The following is a 17,586-nucleotide window of genomic DNA, read 5'->3' on the forward strand; positions in this document are numbered from 1 at the left end:
TTCTCCTGTGAAGCCATCTGGTCCTGGGCTTTTGCTTTTTGCAAGATTTTTGGTCACAGCTTCAATTTCAGTGCCTGTAACTGGGTTGTTCTTAATTTCTATTTCTACCTGGTTTAGTGTTGGAAGATTGAACTTTTCTAAGAATATGCCCATTTCTCCCAGGTTATCTATTTTATTGCCATACAGTTGTTCATAATAGTCTCTTATAATCGTTTGTATTTCTGCATTGTCTACTGTAACCTCTCCTTTTTCACTTCTAATTTTGTTGATTTATCTCTTTTTTTCTTAATGAGTCTGGCTAAAGGTTTGTCAATCTTGCTTGCCTTCTCAAAGAACCAGCTTTTAGTTTTATTAATCTTTACTATTGTTTCTTTCATTTCTTTTTCAATTGTTTCTGCTCTGCCCTTTATTTCTTTCCTTCTGCTAATTTTGGGGGTTTTTTTGTTTGTTTTTCTTCTTTTTCCAGTTGTTTTAGGTATTATAGTTAGGTTGTCTATTTGATGTTTTTCTGTTTTTTGAGGTCAGATTGTATTGCTATAAACTTCCCTCTTAGAACTGCTTTTGCTGCATCCCATAGGTTTTGAGTTGTCACGTCTTCATTGTCATTTGTTTCTAGGAATTTTTTTTCCCCCTTTGATTTCTGCAGTAACCTGTTCGTTATTTAGAAACATATTGTTTAATCACCACGTGCCTGTGTTTTTTACAGTTTTTTTCTTGTAATTGATATCTGTTCTCATGGCATTGTAGCCAGAAAAGATGCTTGATATGATTTCAATTTTCTTAAATTTACTGAGGTTTGATTTGTGACCCAAGATGTGGTCTATCCTGGAGAATGTTCCATGTGCACTTGAAAAGAAGGTGTATTCTTCTGCTTTTGGATGGAACTTCCTGAAGATATCAATGAGAACCATCTCATCTAATGTATCATTTTAAGACTTGTGTTTCCTTATTAATTTTCTGTTTTGATGATCTGTCCATTGGTGTGAGTGGGGTGGTAAAATCTCCTACTATTATTGTGTTACTGTCAATTTCTCCTTTTATGTCTGTTAGTGTTTGCCTTATGTATTAAGGTGCTCCTATGTTGGGTGGAAAGATATTTACAATTGTTATGGCTTTCTCTTGGATTGACCCCTTGATCATTATATAGTGTCCTTCCGTATCTCTTGTAATCTTATTTTAAGGTCTATTTTGCCTGATATGAGGATTGCTACTCCAGCTTTCTTTCACTTCGCATTGCATGGAATATATTTTTCCATCCTCTCACTTTCAGTCTATATGTGTCTTGAGGTCTGAAGTGGGTTTCTTGTAGACAGCATATAAATGGGTCTTCTTTTTGTATCCATTCAGCCAGTCTCTTTTGTTTGGAGCATTTAATCCACTTACATTTAAAGTAATTATTGATATATATGTTTCTACTGCCATTTTCTAATTGTTTGGGGTTGATTTTGTAGATCTTTCTTCTTCTGTTGTATTTCTTGACCACATAAGCCCGTTTAACATTTGTTGTAAAGCTGGTTTGGTGGTACGAATTCTATTAACTTTTGCTTGTCTGAAAAAACTTTTGATTTCTCCATCAATTTTGAATGAGATCCTTGCTGGATACAGTAATCTTCGTTGTAGATTTTCCCCTTTCATTACTTCAAATATATCCTGCCATTCCCTTCTGGCTGGCAGAGTTTCTGCTGAAAGATCAGCTGTTAAGCGTATGTGGTTTCCCTTCTATGTTACTTGTTGCTTCTCCCTTGATGCTTTTAATAGTCTTTCTTTGTGTTTAATCTTTGTTAGTTTGATTAGTATGTGTCTTGGCATGTTTCTCCTTGGGTTTATCCTGTAAGGGACTCTTTGCACCTCTTGGACTTGATTGGCTATTTCCTTTTTCACGTTGGGGAAATTTTTAACTATAATCTCTTCAAAAATTTCTCTTACCCTTTCTTTTTCTCTTCTTCTTCTGGGAGCCATGTAATTTGAATGTTGGTGCATTTGATATAGTCCCAGAGATCTCTGAGACTATCATCAGCTCTTTTCATTCTTTTTACTTTATTCTGCTTTTCAGAAGTTATTTCCACCATTTTATCTTCCAGCTCACTGATTTCTTCTCTTGACTCTTAAGAATCCCTTGGACTGCAAGGAGATCCAACCAGTCCATTCTGAAGGAGATCAGCCCTGGGATTTCTCTGGAAGGAATGATGCTAACACTGAAACTCCAGTCCTTTGGCCACTTCATGCGAAGAGTTCACTCACTGGAAAAGACTCTGATGCTGGGAGGATTAGGGGCAGGAGGAGAATGGGACGACAGAGGATGAGAGGGCTGGATGGCATCACTGACTCGATGGACGTGAGTCTGAGTGAACTCCGGGAGTTGGTGATGGACAGGGAGGCCTGGCGTGCTGTGATTCATGGGGATGCAAAGAGTCGGACACAATTGAGTGACTGAACTGAACTGAGTATTTTTAATTTCAGTAATTGTGTTGTTTATCTCTGTATGCTTATTCTTTAATTCTTTCAGGTCTTTGTTAATTGATTCTTGCATTTTCTCCATTTTGTTTTCAAGGTTTTTGATCATCTTTATTATCATTATGCTGAATTCTTTTAAGGTAATTTTCCTATTTCCTCTTCATCTATTTGGACTTCTGTGTTTCTACTTTGTTCCTTCATTTGTCCAATAATTCTCTGCCTTTTCTTTCTTTCTTTTTTAAATGTTACTGTGTTTGAGGTCACCTTTTCCCAGGCTTCAAGGAAAGTTGAATTCTTTCCTTGAAGAATGTTGAATTCTTTCTTCATTTTGATTTCTGCCCTCCTAAGGTTGATCCAGTGGTTTTAGATGAGCTTCGTATAGGGTAAGATTTGTACTGAGTTTTTGTTTGTTTGTTTTTCCTCTGATGGGCAAGGCTGAGTGAAGTGGTACTCCTGTCTGCTGATGATTAGGTTTGTATTTTTGTTTTGTTTATTGTTTAGATGAGGTGTCCTGCATGGGTGCTACTGGTGGTTGGGTGATGCCAGGTCTTGTATTCAAGGGGCTTCCTTTGTGTGAGTTCTCACTATTTGACATCTCCTAGGGTTAGTTCTCTGGTAGTCTAGGGTCTTGGAGTTGGTGCTCCCACTCCAAAGCCTCAGGGGTTGATCTCTGGACAGGAATGAAGATTCTACAAGTGGTTTGCTATGACATTAAGGAAGAGTAAAACAAATATCCAAAAACAAGAAGCCAAAGATGAACCCTAGAAAAATGGCAGTTACAGAATCAAGCAAATAATATCATGTTTGGGAACACATGTAAGAATTAAAGATTTTAAAATTAAAAAAAAAAAAAGAATTGAAAAATAAATAAATAAATAATAATAATGGAATATACACATATACATAAGCACCCATGAGCAAAGTGAAAACAGTCCAACAAAAATAAAGTACAACAGATTGATCTGGTAAACAAAGGAAATCAAAAATTATATTTACCAGTTAAGAACAAAACTAACCTAATCACAAGCTGGAAAATAAAACTAAAGCAAGGTGCCAAGTGGAGAATAAAGCAATGAAAACAAAACTAACAAATATGTTGAGAGGAAAGGAAAGAAAGAATAGATATGCAATGTTAAATAGAGGTAGATGAAGATTCATATACATTAAAGGTTAACTGCAAGGGAAAAAGAACAGTAGGAAAGGCAAACAAAGGAATGAAGGTAGAAAAAAATAATAGGTTTTTAAAAATTAAAATAATAAAAAAGAGAAGAGAGGAAAAAACAGAAGAAGAAAGAAAAAAGGAAAACTCCACAGACCTGCAAAAGCCCAATGTAGAGGCAAAGGTTTATAACAACAATAGAAACTGTGACTGGATATACACATATACATATACACCCATGAGCAAAATCAAAACAGTCCAACAAAAATTAAGTACAATAGATTGACCCAGCAAACAAAGGAAACCAAAAATTATATCTACCAGAACAAAACTAATTAAAATGCAAACTGGAATACAAAACTAATGCAAGGTGCCAACTGGGGAATAAAGCAATGAAAATAAAACTACCAAATATGTTGAGAAGAAAGGAGATAAAGAAAAGAAAGAATAGATATGCAAAGTTAAATAGAGATAGATAAAGAAGATTTATACACATTAAAGATTAACTGCAAGGGGAAAAGAACAGTAGGAAAAGCAAACAAAGGAACAGACGTAGAAAAAAATAATATGTTTAAAAAATTAAAATTATAAAAAGAGAAAAGAAGAGGAAAACTCCACAGAACTGCAAAGGCCCAACGTCGAGGCAGAGGTTTATGACAACAATAAAATATGTGACTGAGGAAGAAGGAAAAAAAAGCTCAAAAGCTTAATTGGATTTCTTAGTGCCAAAAAATCAACAACTACAACAGAGGCAGGGCGGGGCGGGGGGGGGGGGGCGGGGGGGAGGAGGGGGGAGAAAAAGAATCTGCAGAACAAGTCAAAAAATAAGAATAATAAATGTTTTTCTTGAGTCACTGCTGTCAGAGTCCTTTCCCATGCTGGGATTCACAGTCCACCTTACCTCCCTAGGATGCCTTCCAACACTGTACTGATCTCTGGACCTTTTGTGGGGGCTGCTCAGATTCTAATCTGGTTCTATTCCTGTGTGTTCTTGCCTCCAATGTCCACAGCTATCAGAGCTAGTGTGTTTTACTTTGTGGGAGCCCTCAACGGCCCTTTATATATTCTATGGACACAGAGTCTGCTTAGTTGATCACGTAGATTTAATCTGCAGCTTGTCAGCTGGTAGGAAGGTTTTGAGTCTTCTTCCTTAGCCACACTGCCCCTGGATTCAATTGTGGTTTTATTTCCACCTCTACATGTTGGTCATCCACTGGGGTTTAGCTCCTGAAGCTTCCCTGGAGGGCTTGGGTTTGTCACTGTGAGGGCCAGGTGTGGAAGTGGTGCAACTGCTTGGGTTGCAGGGGTGCTGGCAGCACCAGGTACTCAGGAGGATTGGCGGCTAGGGTAATAGGAAATATAGTGTTCTAGAAGGGCACGACAACCAGTATTGGCCAATACACTCCAGTATTCTTGCCTGGAGAACTTCTCTGACAGAGAACCTTGGCAGGCCACAGTCTACAGGGTTGCAAACAGTCGGACAGGACGGAAGTAACACTGCGTGCATAAATACCAGACTTTTTTTTTTTTTGGCCTGCAGCAGCTCTGCACCAGTGAGGGTTGAGCATGAAGGTGGAGCAGCTGCTTGGCTTGCGGGGACCCTGGTGGCACCAAGTGTGCAGGGAAACAGACTGCCTCCATGTCAGGAGTTATGGCCCTACCAGTCTTTTTTCGAGCCTCTCGTAGCTGGCCATCAGGCCTCTCTGGTCAGTCTTTCTCCATAGCTCTGCCTGTTCAGGCACTTAGAGGGATCCCTTGCCTGGGGTCCTTCTCTGTATTTCAGCGCATCAGGCATTTGATGGGCCAGCCTCTCTATTGTTCAGCTGCCAATGCTGGCATGTGGAGAGAGGCCATGGTGATGGCTCCATCCTCTATGTGTGACTCAGGAGTATCACCTTGCTTCCATGGCTGCCTGGCTTTCCTCCACAGGCACTTCCCACCACAATCTCTTCCCTCACATCCCCTCAATCTGTCTTTCTGGAGACAACAGCAGCCCTCGCCCTGGGATTGCACCACAATCCCAAACTCCAGCTCCCAGCCACTGCCCCTTCCAGGAGACCCATGTTCCTGCCCAGCATATGTATGGCTTTAGCAAGGACTATCTGATTCCCATTCCATATAGCTGCCATAGATCAGCTGTTTCACTCTCAGCCTTAAACACTTCTCCTCTGACTCAGACAACTGCCCCGCTGTGGGGATTGGATCCCTGCTTCAGTTCCCCCACCCACCAAAGGTAGGTCCAGTCCTACTAACACTCCTGTTTTTCCCCCTAGTTCCTTCGTTCTACCAAGTTTAGCATGGTTCTATATATTCTTTTCCACTGGTCAGGTACTCCTGTCCACTCTCAGCTGGTGTTCTGCATGCACTTCTGTGCCTGAAGGTGTATTCCTGATGTATCCATGGAGAGAGATGTATTCCACATCCACCTACTCCTCTACCACCTTGTTCTAAATTTTACTTTTGCAACTGATTCAACCCTGTTTCCAGGAACAATCTTACACATTTCCCTGTCCTCCTGTAGATGGGTGTGTGTCTGTGTGACTGAGTTAGTCACTCAGTCGTGTCTGATTCTTTGCAACCCCATAGACTGTAGCCCTCCAGACTACTGTGTCCTTGGGATTCTCCAGGCAAGAATATTGGAGTGGGTAGCCATTCCCTTCTCCAGCAGATCTTCCTGCTCCAGGGATTGAACCCCGGTCTCCTGCATTGCAGGAAGGTTCCTTAACCATCTGAGCCACCAGGGAAGTCCATGAATGTGTATTCACCAGCAAAAAATCACCATAAGCAAAATGGAAAGACTAGCAACAAATCAGAAGGAATTTACAATAATTACACAGAATTAGTATCCAGGGATATTAATATTAAATACATTAAATAAAGATGTATATTCACAACAATGGATAAGAGCTCCCATTAGTCCAATGTTCACACATTCTGTGAAGAACTTTTGCTTATAGGTTTTCAGAAAGTCTTTATATGTTATTTATTTAATATATATTTATGCAAATACATAAAAACGTCTACATATAAAATCACATGTGCACTGCCTGATCAATTTCTGTTCACATTTGAGCATTTAAAAACCTGTTTCTATGACAAAGACAAACTTGTAAAATTCTTTTTTTAAGGCCCATGTGTAGTATTTTTTTATCACTAGACCATTTTTTATAGCAGTCTCAGTTTTACATAGAAATTGATTGTAAAGTACGAAGAGTTCCTTTATATCCTCCACCCTCCATCTTCAGACAGTGTCCCCTACATTTACACTTCTAAATTATTGAAATATAGGACTTCCCTCGTGGCTCAGGGGTAAGAGTCTGCCTGCCAATGCAAGAGATGTAAGAGATGCGGGTTCAATCCCTGGGTAGAGAAGATCCCCCACTCCAATATTCTTGCCTGGGAAATCCCATGGACAGAACAGTCTGGCGGATTACAGTCCATGTGGTTGTTTAGAATCAGACACGCCTTAGTGGCTAAACAACTCACAACAGTCAACAATTACTGTGGTATATTTGTTACCTTTGATGCACTAACATTGATATATTTATTATTATTACTATTATTAAAGCCCACAGTTCCCTATTGAAAAATTCAGACTTAACTTTTTTCTTTTGCAGGCTTAAGTTGAAGAAAGGAGGGAAAACCAGTAGGCCATTGAGGTATGTCCTAAATCAAATCCCTTATAATTATGCAGTGGAGGTGACAAATAGATTCAATGGATTAAATCTGGTAGACACAGAACCTATGGACAGAGGTTCGTAACACTGCCCAGGAGGTGGTGACCAAAACTATCCCAAAGGGGAAAAAAAATGCAAGAAGGCAAAGTGGTTATCTGAGGAGGCTTTACAAATAGCTGAGAAAAAAAGAGAAGCAAAAAGCAAGGGAGAAAGGGAAAGATATACCCAACTGAATACAGAGTTCCAGAAAATGGCAAGGAGCGATAAGACAGCCTTCTTAAGTGAACAATGCAAAGAAATAGAGGAGAAAAAACAGAATGGGAAAGACTAAAAATCTCTTCAAGAAAATTAGAGATATCAAGGAAACATTTCATGTAAGGATGGGAATGATAAAGGGAAGAAACAGTAAGGACCTAACAGAAACAGAAGCGGAAGATATTAAGAAGAGGTGGCAACAATACACAGAACTATACAAAAAAGTCTGAATGACCCAGATAACCATGATAGTGTGATCATCACCTAGAGCCAGCATCCTGCAGTGTAAAGTTAAGTGGGCCTTAGGAAGCATTACTATGAACAAAGCTAGTGGAGGTGATGGAATTCCAGTTGAGCTATTTCAAATCTAACAGATGATGCTGTGAAAGTGCTGCACTCAATATGCCAGCAAGTTTGGAAAACTTAGCAGTGGCCACAGGACTGGAAAAGGTCAGTTTTCATTCCAATCCCAAAGTAGGCCAATGCCAAAGAATGTTCAAACTACCATATAATTGCACACATTTCACATATTAGCAAGACTATGCTCAAAATTCTCCAAGCAAGGCTTCAGCAGTAAATGAACTAAGAATTTCCAGATGTACAAGCTGGGTTCAGAAAACACAGAGGAACCAGAGATCAAATTGTCAACATATACTGGATCACAGATAAACCAAGGGAATTTTAGAAAACCATCTACTTCTGCTTCACTGACTACATGAAAGCCTTTGACTGTGTGGATCACAACACACTGTGGAAAATTCTTAGAGATAGGAATACCAGACCACCTTACCTGTCTCCTGAGAAACCTGTACACAGGTCAAGAAGCAACAGTTAGAAGTGGACATGGAACAACAGACTGGTACAAAATTGGGAAGGAAGTATGACAATGATGTATATTGTCACCCTGATTATTTACTACATAGAGTATACCATTTGAAATCCTGGGCTGGATGAATTAAAAGGTAGAACCAAGATTGCCTGGAGAAATAACAACCTCAGATATGCAGATGATATCACTCTAATGGCAAAAGGTGAACAGGAACTAAAGAATCTCTTGATGAGGGTGAAAGACAAGGGTGAAAAAGCTGGCTTAAAACTCAACATTCAAAAGGCTTCCCTGGTGGCTCAGTGATAAAGAATCCACCTGCCAATGCAGGAGACACTGGTTCAATCCTTCATCCAGGAGGGTACCACGTGCCTCAGAGAAGCTAAGCCCATGCACCACAACTACTAAGCCTGTGTTCTAGAGCCCAGGAGCTTCAACCACTGAAGCCCATGTGCCCTAGAATCTGTGTTCCACAAGAAAAGCCACCATAATGAGAAGCCCATGCACCACAACTAGAAAGTAGTCCTCATTTGCCTCAACTAAAGAAAAGCCCATGCAGCAACAAAGACCCCACACAGCCAAAAAATAAATAAATAAAAGCAGGGCCTGAAAGCAACATCTGTACACCCATGTTAACACTGACATCATTCACAACAGCTAAAATGGGTAAACAGCCCAACTGTCCATCAATGGATAAATGGATAAGCAATATGAGATGTATATATACAATTGAATATGATCCAGCCTTAAAACAAAGGAAATTCTGACATTTGCTACAACATGGATAAACCTCGAGGTTTATCACTGTGTTCAGTGAAATAAGGCAGTCACATAAGGACAAATACTGTACCATTTCACTTGAATGTTACCTAATGTGGAAAGTAGAGAGGTGGTAACCAGAGGCTGGTGGAAGGGGCCTTGGGGCATTTAATGGGTACAGAAGTTTAGTTTTGCAAGATGATAAGAGCTATTGAGATGGATGGTGGTAATATATTCAAACTATTATGAATATACTTAACACACTGGAATTGTTGTTCCATCACTAAGTCATGTCCGACTCTTTGCAATCCCATGGACTGGAGCATGCAAGGCTTTCCTGTCCTCCACTATCTCCTGGAATTTGCTAAAATTCATGTCCATTCAGTCAGTGATGTCATCTAACCATCTCATCCTCTGTCGCCTCCTTTTCTTCTTGCCCTCAGTCTTTACCAGCATCAGGGTCTTTTCCAGTGAGTCGGCTCTTCGCATCAGGTGACCAAAGTATTGGAGCTTCAGTTTCAGCATCAGTCTTTCCAATGAATATTCAGAATTGATTTCCTTTAGGATTGGTGTGATCTCCTTGCAATCCAAAAGACTCTCAAGAGTCTTCACCAGCATCACAATTTGAAAGCATCAGCTCTTCCACACTCAGACTTAAAATACTTAGGGAGGTACATTTTATATTATATGTATGTTAGCACAGTTTTTACACATAAAAAAGTAAGAGGCCTATGCACTATTTATTTTTACCTCAGTCTTATGAAGAATCTTAGAAACAGTGAAAGTGAAGTCTCTCAGTCGTGTCCGACTCTTTGCAACCCCATGGACTGTAGCCTACCAGGCTTCTCTGTCCATGAGATTTTCCAGGCAAGAATACTGGAGTGGGTTACCATTTCCTTCTCCAGAGGATCTTCCTGACCCAGGGATCAAACCCGGGTCTCCCGCATTGGAGGCAGGCGCTTTAACCTCTGAGCCACCAGGGAAGCCCAGCAGGTGTAATATCTATTTTAGTCAAAATTCTCTTGATTGCAAGAGACAAAATGCAACTAAAGCAGAAAAGAAACTTAGGAAACAGGATTTGAGCGTAGCTACCTTAGGGAAAAGTGGGTCCAGACTTCAAATGACACTAGGGACTTTCCTTAGAGTCACATCTCTGCTTCATTCTTGTTAATAATTTTACTTATTTATTTGGCTTTGCTGGATCTTCGTTCCTGCGTCGGTTTTTCTCTAGCTGTGGTGAGTTGGGGCTACTCTCTAGTTTCAGTGTGTGGGCTTCTTACTGCAGTAGCTTCTCTTGTTGTGGCTCACTAGCTCTAGAGCACAGGCTCAACAGTTGTGCCACATGGGCTTAGCTGCTCCATGACTTGTGGGATCTTCCCGGATGAGGGATCTAACCCATGTTTCCTGCATTGGCAGGCAGATTCTTTAGCACTAAGACACCAGGGAAGCCCTCTGCTTCATTTTAAGTTTTAGAACTCTCCATCCTGGCTGATGGCTGGGTTATCCCTGCAAGGAGGGGAGATGGATAAGAGCAGCTCTGTCCTGAGTGAGGTCACTTCTCAGCACCTGTTTATATGGTTTTGGTAAATACACTTCTTGAGTCACCTGCCCAAAACCTGGGCAGTCACTCACCACTGGGATAGAATACAGCTGCAGCTAGGCAGGCCAGAGTGCTGCCCAAAGGTAAGTAGTGTGTGCCAGTATTCCAGGCCCCAGAACAGGATGAATGGACTGGACACGCACTGCAAGACTCCACAACCCCATTTTAATTTACAGATAGGAAACTAGAGCTCAAAAAAGTTTAATTTGTCAAAAACTATGCAATAGTAAAATGACTAATAATCCAAATGAGATACTTTTTGTGATCTTTTCAGACCCTCAATCTTTGCAGCTTTAGTTTGTGACAAATGGCAGTAAGGACTTTGAGGTATCCGAATAAATTAGCTGACTTTTACAGGGATGAAAACAGCATAATTAACAGTAGTATAACAGAGAGCACTTCATGTCTAGGGAGATGGAGGAGTTTACGCCCAATCCTGCCACCTGGTGGGACTGTGGTCTCAAAATAGCTTAGAGCACTAAATAGACAGATGTCGGAGACACAATCACCTGTCACCAGCACAGCACTGACTGAGCCAGAGCAGGTGGTTTCTCACTGCTTCCATCAGGAAAGCTCTCAACAAGGCAAAAGAGTGACATATAACACCCATACTCAGCCATGAGTCAAAGATGGGACCTGATGTTCAGTTCAGTTCGGTCCCTTAGTTGTATTCTAGCCTTTGTGACCCCATGGACTGCAGCACACCAGGCTTCCCTGTCCATCACCAACTCCAGGAGCTTGCTCAAACTCATGTCCATCGAGTCGGTGATGTCATCTAACCATCTCATCTTCTACCATCCCTTTTTTCTCCTGTCTTCAGTCTTTCCCAGTATCAGTCCCTTTTTCAATGAGTCAGTTCTTCACATCAGGTGGCCAAAGAATTGGAGCTTCAGCTTCAGTCCTTCGAATGAATATTCAGGACTGATTTCCTTTAGGATGGACTGCTTTGATCCCCTTGCAGTCCAAGGGACTCTCAAGAATCTTCTCCAACACTATAGTTCAAAAGCATCAATTCTTCGGTGCTCAGCTTTCTTTATGGCCCAATTCTCACATCCATACAAGACTACTAGAAAAACCATAGCTTTGACTGTATGGACCATTGTTGGCAAAGTAATGTCTCTGATGCTTTTTTAATGTCTCTGCTGTCTAGGTTGGTCATAGCTTTTCCTCCAGGGAAGAAACGTCTTTTAATTTCATGGCTGCAGTCACCAACTGCAGTGATTTTGGAGCCCAAGAAAATAAAGTCTGTCACTGTTTCTACTGTTTCCCCATCTATTTGCCATGAAGTGATGAGATCAGATGCCATGATATTAGTTTTTTGAATGTTGAGTTTTAAGCCAGCTTTTTCACTCTCCTCTTTCACTTTCATCAACAGGCTCTTTAGTTCCTCTACACTTTATGCCATGAGGATGGTGTTATCTGCATATTTGAGTTTATTGATATTTACCCCAGGAATCTTGATTCCAGCTTGTGCTTCATCTAGCCTGGCATTTCGCATGATGTACTCTCCATGTAAGTTAAATAAGCAGGGTGACAATATACACCCTTGACGTACTCCTTTCCCAATGTGGAACCAGTCTGCTGTTCCATGTCCAATTCTAAAAGTTGCTTCTTGACTTGCATACAGGTTTCACAGGAGGCAGATAAAGTGGTCTGGTATTCTCATCTCTTTAAAATTTTCCACAGTTTGTTGTGATCCATACAGTCAAAGGCTTTAGCGTAGTCAATGAAGCAGATGTTTTTCCAAAATTCTCTTGTTTTTTCTATGTTGGCAATTTGATCTCTGGTTCTTCTGCCTTTTCTAAATCCAGTTTGAACACGTGGAAGTTCACGGTTCACATACTGTTGAAGCCTGTCTTGGAGAACTTTTAGTATTACTTTGCTAGCATGTGAGATGAGTGCAATTGTGTGGTCGTTTGAACATTCTTTGGCATTGCCCTCCCTTGGGATTAAAATGAAAACTGACCCTTTCCAGTCCTGTGGCCACTGCTGAGTTTTCCAAATTTGCTGCCGTATTGAGTCCAGCACTTTCACAGCATCATCTTTCAGGATTTGAAATAGCTCAACTGGAATGCCATCACCTCCACTAGCTTTGTTCAGAGTGATGCTTCCTAAGACCCACTTAACTTCGCACTCCAGGATGTCTGGTGTAGGTGAGTGATCACACCATCATGGTTATCTGGGTCATTAAGATCTTTTTTTGTATAGTTCTTCTGTGTGTTCTTGCCACCTCTTCTTAATATCTTCTGCTTCTGTTAGGTCCATACCATTTCTGTCCTTTATCGAGCCCATCTTTGCATGAAATGTTCCCTTAGTATCTCTAATTTTCTTGAAGAGATCTCTAGTCATTCCCATTCTATTGTTTCCCTCTATTTCTTTGCAAGAAGAAAGGAAGGCTTCTCATCTCTTCTTGCTATTTTTTGGAACTCTGCATTCAGATGGACACATCTTTCCTTTTCTCCTTTGCCCTTCACTTCTCTTTTCTCAGCTATTTGTAAGGTCTCCTCAGACAACCATTTTGCCTTTTTGTATTTAGCAAGGAAATTAAGACAGGACAGCACCAGACACAGGATGTGGGATCTGGGGGCCTAGCTGTGACATCTCTGGTAATACTACCCTATATTCAGTGGGGATGTGGATTCAGCATCTGATGGGTTCCCACCTTGAATTGTCTATGGCCCTACCCAGACCCTCCTCTTCAGAAGGTGGAGGGTAGGTGTGGGTGAACCTTCTTATATATGTCTCATCTCTTTTTTCTTGAAAGTTATGCTCTTGGCATGACTAATCTCTAAGTATCCTATGCTTGTTTAAAAAACTATTTATTTCTGGCTGGGCTGCATCTTTGCTGCTGCTTGAATTTTTCTCTAGTTGCAGCAAGTGGGGGCTACTCTCTAGTTGTGATGTGTGGGCTTCTCATTTTCAGTTGCTTCTCTTGTTATGGTTCCCAAGGTCTCTAACACAGGCTCAGTAGTTGTGACACACAGGTTTTGCTCCGTGGCAGGTGGAATCTTCCAGGATCAGGGATCAAACACTTGTTTCCTGCATTGGCAGACAGATTCTTTACCATAAGAAACCAGGGAAGCCCTATCCTTCTCTTTTAAAACTCAGAGGATTAGGGGAGTCCCCAGATTAGTTTGTAAAAGAAACAGACTATTTTCCTCTGTACAGACCCCAGGTCCCACGCAGGTGAGTTAAGTTCTGGGCAGAGTATGAACTCGTACCATCACTACCAACTGCTTTTTCTCTGTGACAAGTGTATCTGCATCATGACAGGTTGGAAAGTGGTGTGAGTTCAGACTGTTTGGAAAATACCTCGTTGGCAAGGAAACTAGAGTTTACAGTTCCTAATGATCACACTCACACATATTAATTCATCAAACTGTTTACTCAGTATATATATATGGGTACAGATGTTTTCCTTTCAAATGCAGCACTGAGGAAGTATCAGCAGCAGGCGTGATTTGACACAGCCATGTTCTGATCTCTGGATGCCCCAAGTCAGGGCAGAGCCTGCTCCTCAACAAGGGGCAGCAGCCTGGCTTCATCCTCAACCACTGACCCCACCCTCACACCAGAGCACATGGTCCTGACTGTAGACATCGCCATCACTGGATGCACTCTGCTTTCTATTAATCTGTTATACCCAGGAGGACAAAATATACGATTTGCTTTTGCACTCAGAGCTGTCTGGTGACATCATGGTTTGGGGACACATCCATACCACTTTGGATGGCTGCAGTGATGGCATCTCTGGTTTCATTGTTTCCTTCACATAGTCTCTAACAAGCACGTGAAAGTTAATCCATTTTGCACATTTTTGTGAGTCTGAGCTTGATGTGTTTTTTAATGAACAATTTAAATCAGAGTAGTGCTTTAATTGCGGAAAAGGCGATGACACCCCAATCCAGTACTCTTGCCTGGAAAATACCATGGATGGAGGAGCCTGGTGGGCTGTAGTCCATGGGGTCACAAAGAGTCAGACACAACTGAGCGACTTCACTTTCACTTTTCACTCTCATGCATTGGAGAAGGAAATGGCAACCCACTCCAGTGTTCTTGCCTGGAGAATCCCAGGGACGGGGGAGCCTGGTGGGCCGCTGTCTATGGGGTCATACAGAGTCGGACATGACTAAAGCGACTTAGCAGCAGCAGCAGCAGTGCTTTGAGACCCTCAATTTACAAACATCACCTCATTGTGTTTCTCTCTCCTTTTCATCTCACCAGTGACTGCTTCACAGCTACATTATCTTTGCTGGGCATCTTTAATGATTTGGGGGCTTCCCAGGTGGCTCAGGGGTAAAGAATCCACCTGCCAATGCAGGAGACATGGGTTTTATCCCTGTGTGGGGCAGATGCCCTGGAGGAGGAAATGGAAACATACTCCAGTATTCTTGCCTGGATAATCCCATGAACAGAAGAGCCTGGAGGGCTACAGTCCATGAGGTCACAAAGAGTCGGACACAAAGGAGCAACTGAGCACACATACACAAATATCTAAATATAATGATGTAGGTATTCAGGCATTAAATAAATTTGTTCCTAGTATATTTCATCTTAGCATTTTAAGAGAGTCTTGATAACAAGATGTCAAGACTGTCTGGATGAATTGGGTAATAACTGTGAAAAAAAAGCTACAAAGAGCACACAGAGAAAATAAATAATCATATAGCATCACCAAATCTGTAGACTTGGCCCTGGAACAAATCCACTACTTACCAAGGTGACTTGATATGGAGATTGAGCTTGCAGTGTTGAGAGGAATCTATCCCATGTGGAAGAAAAGCATACTTAAACTTACATTTCATTCTTTTGAGCTAATCATGACATATCAAGGTCACGCTGCCTGCTTCTAAGTTACAGACAGAAATCAGGAGACGATCAGAATTTTCTAAGATAACCAGAGTGAGAAGGGCTTTTCCCTTCACTATGTGGCCAATAAGGGTCAGGGGAGAATCTCAATGGGGGAAACCATTTCACTATCATAAACAGATCACAGAGCACTATTACAGACAGGCCGTTTGTGTGCAGTAGCAGAGAATGACTGGGTGCAAAAGGATATCTGATAAATGACAGGGAGGGTGCTACACTGGACCTATGTTGGCCTCTTTAAGTCTACTTCAGCCTAACTTATTATGTTTCATGTAGGGTTTACCAAGTGGCTCAGTGATAAAGAATCCATCTGCCTATGCAGGAGATGCTGGTTCAATCCCTGGGTTGGTAAGATCCTCTGGAAAAAAAAATGGCAACCCACTCCAGTTTTCTTGCCTGGGAAATCCCATAAACAGAGGAGCCTGGGAAGGCTACAGTCCATGGGGCCACAAAGAGTCAGACACACACACACACATGAATCTATACCTGAAGAACCTCTGTTTTAATCTTAGAAAAGTTGATTTTCAATTTGGCATGGTGTCTGTGATAGAATCTAGTATGGAGCCTTTGAAGAGGTTCTCCGGGGGTGATTCTGAATCCTGAAATGGGAAATCGTGTGTATAGATGACAGACGGTGTGAATTATACATAATAAAAAAAAAGCCAAATATGGAACAAGAGTATTTTAATTGCACAGAACAAGTTTTTAAAATAAGAGTACAGGGAAGTACAGTACATCATTCCTTTCTTTCTTCACTCAGTAATGAGTTACCTTTTTCTTGTCCATACATATTTAACAAAAATAATAATGCTTTCTTGTAAGGTCAACCAACCCAGAGGTAGCACAAAGACCTCATGATGTTTCAGTCTATTGCTGCAAGACCACCAGCATATGGAGCAGATGGTAACAATCTCCAGAGTCATTTATGTTCGTGGCAAAACAAAACAAAACACACAAAGAATTTATAATTTTTACTGAATTATTAAAACACAAAGAGAAAATACCAATCTTGAGTGTGAGAAATCTCAACAGATGTCAGCCTATGCCCCATGGGCCAGTAACTGATACTCAAAATTTGGTCAAACGTTCATCATTTGTAACAAACGTTATACTCAAAATCATTAACTCAAGAATATTTAATAAACAAACTATTTACAGAAGTGTGTCCAGAATTAAGAAAATCAACCAGGGATGGTGAAGTCCCCAGAAGCAGTTAATACCCTTATGTCTGATGAGCAGGGGGAGGGTCTGTGGTGAACATGGGAGCTTCAGCCACATGGATAGACACCCCCAGATGTGTGCCAGCAGGAGAGAAGCAGGGGTGACACACACCTCATCTGTCCAAACCTAAGCAGAAATCCTAGGAAGCAGTGCACTCCCTCTGGGCATACAGAGAAAGGAGGAAAATGGTGTGGACATGGAGAACACTCAGAACATGAGCACATGTACAGATCCATAACACAGACACATTTCATCATGTAGCTGCTTTAGATACAAGTCATCCCACATCTCTGACTCAGACAACACAAGTCTCTTCAACTATCGTTATAGATTCATACTTAAGTACTACTGTAGCACTTTACTTCTAAGTAGATCTTAACCCAAAGTATGCTGTCGTTACTTTGGTTTAAAGCAGTTCATTACCTTTTTAAAGGATTTTAAAATAAAGAAAAAAAATCTTTCATATTCACCCATGCATTCACCATTTCCAGAACCTTTCATTTCCAGAGTGGTGTTCTCCTGCTGTCCCCAAACTTCCTTCAATGTTTCCTGAAGGCAGGGACTCTCTCTGATTTTGCTTTTTTGAAGTCCTTTTTGCTTTCATTTGTGAAAGAAGTTTTTGACAGGCAATTGAACTCCAGGCTGTGGGGCAGGGGAGGTTCTTTATTTTCTTTTGTAATTTAATAGTGTCACTCTGGTGTCCTATAGTTTGTATAGTTTCTGACCAGAAGTATATTGTAATTCTTTGCTCTGTGGGTGTGTCTTG

The sequence above is a fragment of the Budorcas taxicolor genome, chromosome 17, assembly GCF_023091745.1.
Source record: "Budorcas taxicolor isolate Tak-1 chromosome 17, Takin1.1, whole genome shotgun sequence".
Taxonomy (NCBI): domain Eukaryota; kingdom Metazoa; phylum Chordata; class Mammalia; order Artiodactyla; family Bovidae; genus Budorcas; species Budorcas taxicolor.